Source organism: Anomaloglossus baeobatrachus, unplaced genomic scaffold (genome assembly GCF_048569485.1).
Source record: "Anomaloglossus baeobatrachus isolate aAnoBae1 unplaced genomic scaffold, aAnoBae1.hap1 Scaffold_123, whole genome shotgun sequence".
Taxonomy (NCBI): domain Eukaryota; kingdom Metazoa; phylum Chordata; class Amphibia; order Anura; family Aromobatidae; genus Anomaloglossus; species Anomaloglossus baeobatrachus.
The window spans coordinates 242,383-251,935 of NW_027441893.1; positions in this window are offsets into that span (position 1 = coordinate 242,383).

Below are 9,553 nucleotides of genomic sequence, written 5' to 3' on the forward strand. Positions count from 1 at the left end.
ATGCTCCAAATCCATTTTAAAGCCATTTTTAAGGCATTTCGCGCATACATGAAATGAACACATTTTTCTCCAAAACTATAACAGATGCAAGCTTGTCCTGTTTGGTGGAGATGATATTTAATAAAATAAGTAGAAATCCACTAAAAGTTTTGTTTGGTTATCTTGCAATCCCGAGATAATCGTCTCCATGCTCCAAATCCATTTTAAAGCCATTTTTAAGGCATTTCGCGCATACATGAAATGAACACATTTTTCTCCAAAACTATAACAGATGCAAGCTTGTCCTGTTTGGTGGAGATGATATTTAATAAAATAAGTAGAAATCCACTAAAAGTTTTGTTTGGTTATCTTGCAATCCCGAGATAATCGTCTCCATGCTCCAAATCCATTTTAAAGCCATTTTTAAGGCATTTCGCGCATACATGAAATGAACACATTTTTCTCCAAAACTATAACAGATGCAAGCTTGTCCTGTTTGGTGGAGATGATATTTAATAAAATAAGTAGAAATCCACTAAAAGTTTTGTTTGGTTATCTTGCAATCCCGAGATAATCGTCTCCATGCTCCAAATCCATTTTAAAGCCATTTTTAAGGCATTTCGCGCATACATGAAATGAACACATTTTTCTCCAAAACTATAACAGATGCAAGCTTGTCCTGTTTGGTGGAGATGATATTTAATAAAATAAGTAGAAATCCACTAAAAGTTTTGTTTGGTTATCTTGCAATCCCGAGATAATCGTCTCCATGCTCCAAATCCATTTTAAAGCCATTTTTAAGGCATTTCGCGCATACATGAAATGAACACATTTTTCTCCAAAACTATAACAGATGCAAGCTTGTCCTGTTTGGTGGAGATGATATTTAATAAAATAAGTAGAAATCCACTAAAAGTTTTGTTTGGTTATCTTGCAATCCCGAGATAATCGTCTCCATGCTCCAAATCCATTTTAAAGCCATTTTTAAGGCATTTCGCGCATACATGAAATGAACACATTTTTCTCCAAAACTATAACAGATGCAAGCTTGTCCTGTTTGGTGGAGATGATATTTAATAAAATAAGTAGAAATCCACTAAAAGTTTTGTTTGGTTATCTTGCAATCCCGAGATAATCGTCTCCATGCTCCAAATCCATTTTAAAGCCATTTTTAAGGCATTTCGCGCATACATGAAATGAACACATTTTTCTCCAAAACTATAACAGATGCAAGCTTGTCCTGTTTGGTGGAGATGATATTTAATAAAATAAGTAGAAATCCACTAAAAGTTTTGTTTGGTTATCTTGCAATCCCGAGATAATCGTCTCCATGCTCCAAATCCATTTTAAAGCCATTTTTAAGGCATTTCGCGCATACATGAAATGAACACATTTTTCTCCAAAACTATAACAGATGCAAGCTTGTCCTGTTTGGTGGAGATGATATTTAATAAAATAAGTAGAAATCCACTAAAAGTTTTGTTTGGTTATCTTGCAATCCCGAGATAATCGTCTCCATGCTCCAAATCCATTTTAAAGCCATTTTTAAGGCATTTCGCGCATACATGAAATGAACACATTTTTCTCCAAAACTATAACAGATGCAAGCTTGTCCTGTTTGGTGGAGATGATATTTAATAAAATAAGTAGAAATCCACTAAAAGTTTTGTTTGGTTATCTTGCAATCCCGAGATAATCGTCTCCATGCTCCAAATCCATTTTAAAGCCATTTTTAAGGCATTTCGCGCATACATGAAATGAACACATTTTTCTCCAAAACTATAACAGATGCAAGCTTGTCCTGTTTGGTGGAGATGATATTTAATAAAATAAGTAGAAATCCACTAAAAGTTTTGTTTGGTTATCTTGCAATCCCGAGATAATCGTCTCCATGCTCCAAATCCATTTTAAAGCCATTTTTAAGGCATTTCGCGCATACATGAAATGAACACATTTTTCTCCAAAACTATAACAGATGCAAGCTTGTCCTGTTTGGTGGAGATGATATTTAATAAAATAAGTAGAAATCCACTAAAAGTTTTGTTTGGTTATCTTGCAATCCCGAGATAATCGTCTCCATGCTCCAAATCCATTTTAAAGCCATTTTTAAGGCATTTCGCGCATACATGAAATGAACACATTTTTCTCCAAAACTATAACAGATGCAAGCTTGTCCTGTTTGGTGGAGATGATATTTAATAAAATAAGTAGAAATCCACTAAAAGTTTTGTTTGGTTATCTTGCAATCCCGAGATAATCGTCTCCATGCTCCAAATCCATTTTAAAGCCATTTTTAAGGCATTTCGCGCATACATGAAATGAACACATTTTTCTCCAAAACTATAACAGATGCAAGCTTGTCCTGTTTGGTGGAGATGATATTTAATAAAATAAGTAGAAATCCACTAAAAGTTTTGTTTGGTTATCTTGCAATCCCGAGATAATCGTCTCCATGCTCCAAATCCATTTTAAAGCCATTTTTAAGGCATTTCGCGCATACATGAAATGAACACATTTTTCTCCAAAACTATAACAGATGCAAGCTTGTCCTGTTTGGTGGAGATGATATTTAATAAAATAAGTAGAAATCCACTAAAAGTTTTGTTTGGTTATCTTGCAATCCCGAGATAATCGTCTCCATGCTCCAAATCCATTTTAAAGCCATTTTTAAGGCATTTCGCGCATACATGAAATGAACACATTTTTCTCCAAAACTATAACAGATGCAAGCTTGTCCTGTTTGGTGGAGATGATATTTAATAAAATAAGTAGAAATCCACTAAAAGTTTTGTTTGGTTATCTTGCAATCCCGAGATAATCGTCTCCATGCTCCAAATCCATTTTAAAGCCATTTTTAAGGCATTTCGCGCATACATGAAATGAACACATTTTTCTCCAAAACTATAACAGATGCAAGCTTGTCCTGTTTGGTGGAGATGATATTTAATAAAATAAGTAGAAATCCACTAAAAGTTTTGTTTGGTTATCTTGCAATCCCGAGATAATCGTCTCCATGCTCCAAATCCATTTTAAAGCCATTTTTAAGGCATTTCGCGCATACATGAAATGAACACATTTTTCTCCAAAACTATAACAGATGCAAGCTTGTCCTGTTTGGTGGAGATGATATTTAATAAAATAAGTAGAAATCCACTAAAAGTTTTGTTTGGTTATCTTGCAATCCCGAGATAATCGTCTCCATGCTCCAAATCCATTTTAAAGCCATTTTTAAGGCATTTCGCGCATACATGAAATGAACACATTTTTCTCCAAAACTATAACAGATGCAAGCTTGTCCTGTTTGGTGGAGATGATATTTAATAAAATAAGTAGAAATCCACTAAAAGTTTTGTTTGGTTATCTTGCAATCCCGAGATAATCGTCTCCATGCTCCAAATCCATTTTAAAGCCATTTTTAAGGCATTTCGCGCATACATGAAATGAACACATTTTTCTCCAAAACTATAACAGATGCAAGCTTGTCCTGTTTGGTGGAGATGATATTTAATAAAATAAGTAGAAATCCACTAAAAGTTTTGTTTGGTTATCTTGCAATCCCGAGATAATCGTCTCCATGCTCCAAATCCATTTTAAAGCCATTTTTAAGGCATTTCGCGCATACATGAAATGAACACATTTTTCTCCAAAACTATAACAGATGCAAGCTTGTCCTGTTTGGTGGAGATGATATTTAATAAAATAAGTAGAAATCCACTAAAAGTTTTGTTTGGTTATCTTGCAATCCCGAGATAATCGTCTCCATGCTCCAAATCCATTTTAAAGCCATTTTTAAGGCATTTCGCGCATACATGAAATGAACACATTTTTCTCCAAAACTATAACAGATGCAAGCTTGTCCTGTTTGGTGGAGATGATATTTAATAAAATAAGTAGAAATCCACTAAAAGTTTTGTTTGGTTATCTTGCAATCCCGAGATAATCGTCTCCATGCTCCAAATCCATTTTAAAGCCATTTTTAAGGCATTTCGCGCATACATGAAATGAACACATTTTTCTCCAAAACTATAACAGATGCAAGCTTGTCCTGTTTGGTGGAGATGATATTTAATAAAATAAGTAGAAATCCACTAAAAGTTTTGTTTGGTTATCTTGCAATCCCGAGATAATCGTCTCCATGCTCCAAATCCATTTTAAAGCCATTTTTAAGGCATTTCGCGCATACATGAAATGAACACATTTTTCTCCAAAACTATAACAGATGCAAGCTTGTCCTGTTTGGTGGAGATGATATTTAATAAAATAAGTAGAAATCCACTAAAAGTTTTGTTTGGTTATCTTGCAATCCCGAGATAATCGTCTCCATGCTCCAAATCCATTTTAAAGCCATTTTTAAGGCATTTCGCGCATACATGAAATGAACACATTTTTCTCCAAAACTATAACAGATGCAAGCTTGTCCTGTTTGGTGGAGATGATATTTAATAAAATAAGTAGAAATCCACTAAAAGTTTTGTTTGGTTATCTTGCAATCCCGAGATAATCGTCTCCATGCTCCAAATCCATTTTAAAGCCATTTTTAAGGCATTTCGCGCATACATGAAATGAACACATTTTTCTCCAAAACTATAACAGATGCAAGCTTGTCCTGTTTGGTGGAGATGATATTTAATAAAATAAGTAGAAATCCACTAAAAGTTTTGTTTGGTTATCTTGCAATCCCGAGATAATCGTCTCCATGCTCCAAATCCATTTTAAAGCCATTTTTAAGGCATTTCGCGCATACATGAAATGAACACATTTTTCTCCAAAACTATAACAGATGCAAGCTTGTCCTGTTTGGTGGAGATGATATTTAATAAAATAAGTAGAAATCCACTAAAAGTTTTGTTTGGTTATCTTGCAATCCCGAGATAATCGTCTCCATGCTCCAAATCCATTTTAAAGCCATTTTTAAGGCATTTCGCGCATACATGAAATGAACACATTTTTCTCCAAAACTATAACAGATGCAAGCTTGTCCTGTTTGGTGGAGATGATATTTAATAAAATAAGTAGAAATCCACTAAAAGTTTTGTTTGGTTATCTTGCAATCCCGAGATAATCGTCTCCATGCTCCAAATCCATTTTAAAGCCATTTTTAAGGCATTTCGCGCATACATGAAATGAACACATTTTTCTCCAAAACTATAACAGATGCAAGCTTGTCCTGTTTGGTGGAGATGATATTTAATAAAATAAGTAGAAATCCACTAAAAGTTTTGTTTGGTTATCTTGCAATCCCGAGATAATCGTCTCCATGCTCCAAATCCATTTTAAAGCCATTTTTAAGGCATTTCGCGCATACATGAAATGAACACATTTTTCTCCAAAACTATAACAGATGCAAGCTTGTCCTGTTTGGTGGAGATGATATTTAATAAAATAAGTAGAAATCCACTAAAAGTTTTGTTTGGTTATCTTGCAATCCCGAGATAATCGTCTCCATGCTCCAAATCCATTTTAAAGCCATTTTTAAGGCATTTCGCGCATACATGAAATGAACACATTTTTCTCCAAAACTATAACAGATGCAAGCTTGTCCTGTTTGGTGGAGATGATATTTAATAAAATAAGTAGAAATCCACTAAAAGTTTTGTTTGGTTATCTTGCAATCCCGAGATAATCGTCTCCATGCTCCAAATCCATTTTAAAGCCATTTTTAAGGCATTTCGCGCATACATGAAATGAACACATTTTTCTCCAAAACTATAACAGATGCAAGCTTGTCCTGTTTGGTGGAGATGATATTTAATAAAATAAGTAGAAATCCACTAAAAGTTTTGTTTGGTTATCTTGCAATCCCGAGATAATCGTCTCCATGCTCCAAATCCATTTTAAAGCCATTTTTAAGGCATTTCGCGCATACATGAAATGAACACATTTTTCTCCAAAACTATAACAGATGCAAGCTTGTCCTGTTTGGTGGAGATGATATTTAATAAAATAAGTAGAAATCCACTAAAAGTTTTGTTTGGTTATCTTGCAATCCCGAGATAATCGTCTCCATGCTCCAAATCCATTTTAAAGCCATTTTTAAGGCATTTCGCGCATACATGAAATGAACACATTTTTCTCCAAAACTATAACAGATGCAAGCTTGTCCTGTTTGGTGGAGATGATATTTAATAAAATAAGTAGAAATCCACTAAAAGTTTTGTTTGGTTATCTTGCAATCCCGAGATAATCGTCTCCATGCTCCAAATCCATTTTAAAGCCATTTTTAAGGCATTTCGCGCATACATGAAATGAACACATTTTTCTCCAAAACTATAACAGATGCAAGCTTGTCCTGTTTGGTGGAGATGATATTTAATAAAATAAGTAGAAATCCACTAAAAGTTTTGTTTGGTTATCTTGCAATCCCGAGATAATCGTCTCCATGCTCCAAATCCATTTTAAAGCCATTTTTAAGGCATTTCGCGCATACATGAAATGAACACATTTTTCTCCAAAACTATAACAGATGCAAGCTTGTCCTGTTTGGTGGAGATGATATTTAATAAAATAAGTAGAAATCCACTAAAAGTTTTGTTTGGTTATCTTGCAATCCCGAGATAATCGTCTCCATGCTCCAAATCCATTTTAAAGCCATTTTTAAGGCATTTCGCGCATACATGAAATGAACACATTTTTCTCCAAAACTATAACAGATGCAAGCTTGTCCTGTTTGGTGGAGATGATATTTAATAAAATAAGTAGAAATCCACTAAAAGTTTTGTTTGGTTATCTTGCAATCCCGAGATAATCGTCTCCATGCTCCAAATCCATTTTAAAGCCATTTTTAAGGCATTTCGCGCATACATGAAATGAACACATTTTTCTCCAAAACTATAACAGATGCAAGCTTGTCCTGTTTGGTGGAGATGATATTTAATAAAATAAGTAGAAATCCACTAAAAGTTTTGTTTGGTTATCTTGCAATCCCGAGATAATCGTCTCCATGCTCCAAATCCATTTTAAAGCCATTTTTAAGGCATTTCGCGCATACATGAAATGAACACATTTTTCTCCAAAACTATAACAGATGCAAGCTTGTCCTGTTTGGTGGAGATGATATTTAATAAAATAAGTAGAAATCCACTAAAAGTTTTGTTTGGTTATCTTGCAATCCCGAGATAATCGTCTCCATGCTCCAAATCCATTTTAAAGCCATTTTTAAGGCATTTCGCGCATACATGAAATGAACACATTTTTCTCCAAAACTATAACAGATGCAAGCTTGTCCTGTTTGGTGGAGATGATATTTAATAAAATAAGTAGAAATCCACTAAAAGTTTTGTTTGGTTATCTTGCAATCCCGAGATAATCGTCTCCATGCTCCAAATCCATTTTAAAGCCATTTTTAAGGCATTTCGCGCATACATGAAATGAACACATTTTTCTCCAAAACTATAACAGATGCAAGCTTGTCCTGTTTGGTGGAGATGATATTTAATAAAATAAGTAGAAATCCACTAAAAGTTTTGTTTGGTTATCTTGCAATCCCGAGATAATCGTCTCCATGCTCCAAATCCATTTTAAAGCCATTTTTAAGGCATTTCGCGCATACATGAAATGAACACATTTTTCTCCAAAACTATAACAGATGCAAGCTTGTCCTGTTTGGTGGAGATGATATTTAATAAAATAAGTAGAAATCCACTAAAAGTTTTGTTTGGTTATCTTGCAATCCCGAGATAATCGTCTCCATGCTCCAAATCCATTTTAAAGCCATTTTTAAGGCATTTCGCGCATACATGAAATGAACACATTTTTCTCCAAAACTATAACAGATGCAAGCTTGTCCTGTTTGGTGGAGATGATATTTAATAAAATAAGTAGAAATCCACTAAAAGTTTTGTTTGGTTATCTTGCAATCCCGAGATAATCGTCTCCATGCTCCAAATCCATTTTAAAGCCATTTTTAAGGCATTTCGCGCATACATGAAATGAACACATTTTTCTCCAAAACTATAACAGATGCAAGCTTGTCCTGTTTGGTGGAGATGATATTTAATAAAATAAGTAGAAATCCACTAAAAGTTTTGTTTGGTTATCTTGCAATCCCGAGATAATCGTCTCCATGCTCCAAATCCATTTTAAAGCCATTTTTAAGGCATTTCGCGCATACATGAAATGAACACATTTTTCTCCAAAACTATAACAGATGCAAGCTTGTCCTGTTTGGTGGAGATGATATTTAATAAAATAAGTAGAAATCCACTAAAAGTTTTGTTTGGTTATCTTGCAATCCCGAGATAATCGTCTCCATGCTCCAAATCCATTTTAAAGCCATTTTTAAGGCATTTCGCGCATACATGAAATGAACACATTTTTCTCCAAAACTATAACAGATGCAAGCTTGTCCTGTTTGGTGGAGATGATATTTAATAAAATAAGTAGAAATCCACTAAAAGTTTTGTTTGGTTATCTTGCAATCCCGAGATAATCGTCTCCATGCTCCAAATCCATTTTAAAGCCATTTTTAAGGCATTTCGCGCATACATGAAATGAACACATTTTTCTCCAAAACTATAACAGATGCAAGCTTGTCCTGTTTGGTGGAGATGATATTTAATAAAATAAGTAGAAATCCACTAAAAGTTTTGTTTGGTTATCTTGCAATCCCGAGATAATCGTCTCCATGCTCCAAATCCATTTTAAAGCCATTTTTAAGGCATTTCGCGCATACATGAAATGAACACATTTTTCTCCAAAACTATAACAGATGCAAGCTTGTCCTGTTTGGTGGAGATGATATTTAATAAAATAAGTAGAAATCCACTAAAAGTTTTGTTTGGTTATCTTGCAATCCCGAGATAATCGTCTCCATGCTCCAAATCCATTTTAAAGCCATTTTTAAGGCATTTCGCGCATACATGAAATGAACACATTTTTCTCCAAAACTATAACAGATGCAAGCTTGTCCTGTTTGGTGGAGATGATATTTAATAAAATAAGTAGAAATCCACTAAAAGTTTTGTTTGGTTATCTTGCAATCCCGAGATAATCGTCTCCATGCTCCAAATCCATTTTAAAGCCATTTTTAAGGCATTTCGCGCATACATGAAATGAACACATTTTTCTCCAAAACTATAACAGATGCAAGCTTGTCCTGTTTGGTGGAGATGATATTTAATAAAATAAGTAGAAATCCACTAAAAGTTTTGTTTGGTTATCTTGCAATCCCGAGATAATCGTCTCCATGCTCCAAATCCATTTTAAAGCCATTTTTAAGGCATTTCGCGCATACATGAAATGAACACATTTTTCTCCAAAACTATAACAGATGCAAGCTTGTCCTGTTTGGTGGAGATGATATTTAATAAAATAAGTAGAAATCCACTAAAAGTTTTGTTTGGTTATCTTGCAATCCCGAGATAATCGTCTCCATGCTCCAAATCCATTTTAAAGCCATTTTTAAGGCATTTCGCGCATACATGAAATGAACACATTTTTCTCCAAAACTATAACAGATGCAAGCTTGTCCTGTTTGGTGGAGATGATATTTAATAAAATAAGTAGAAATCCACTAAAAGTTTTGTTTGGTTATCTTGCAATCCCGAGATAATCGTCTCCATGCTCCAAATCCATT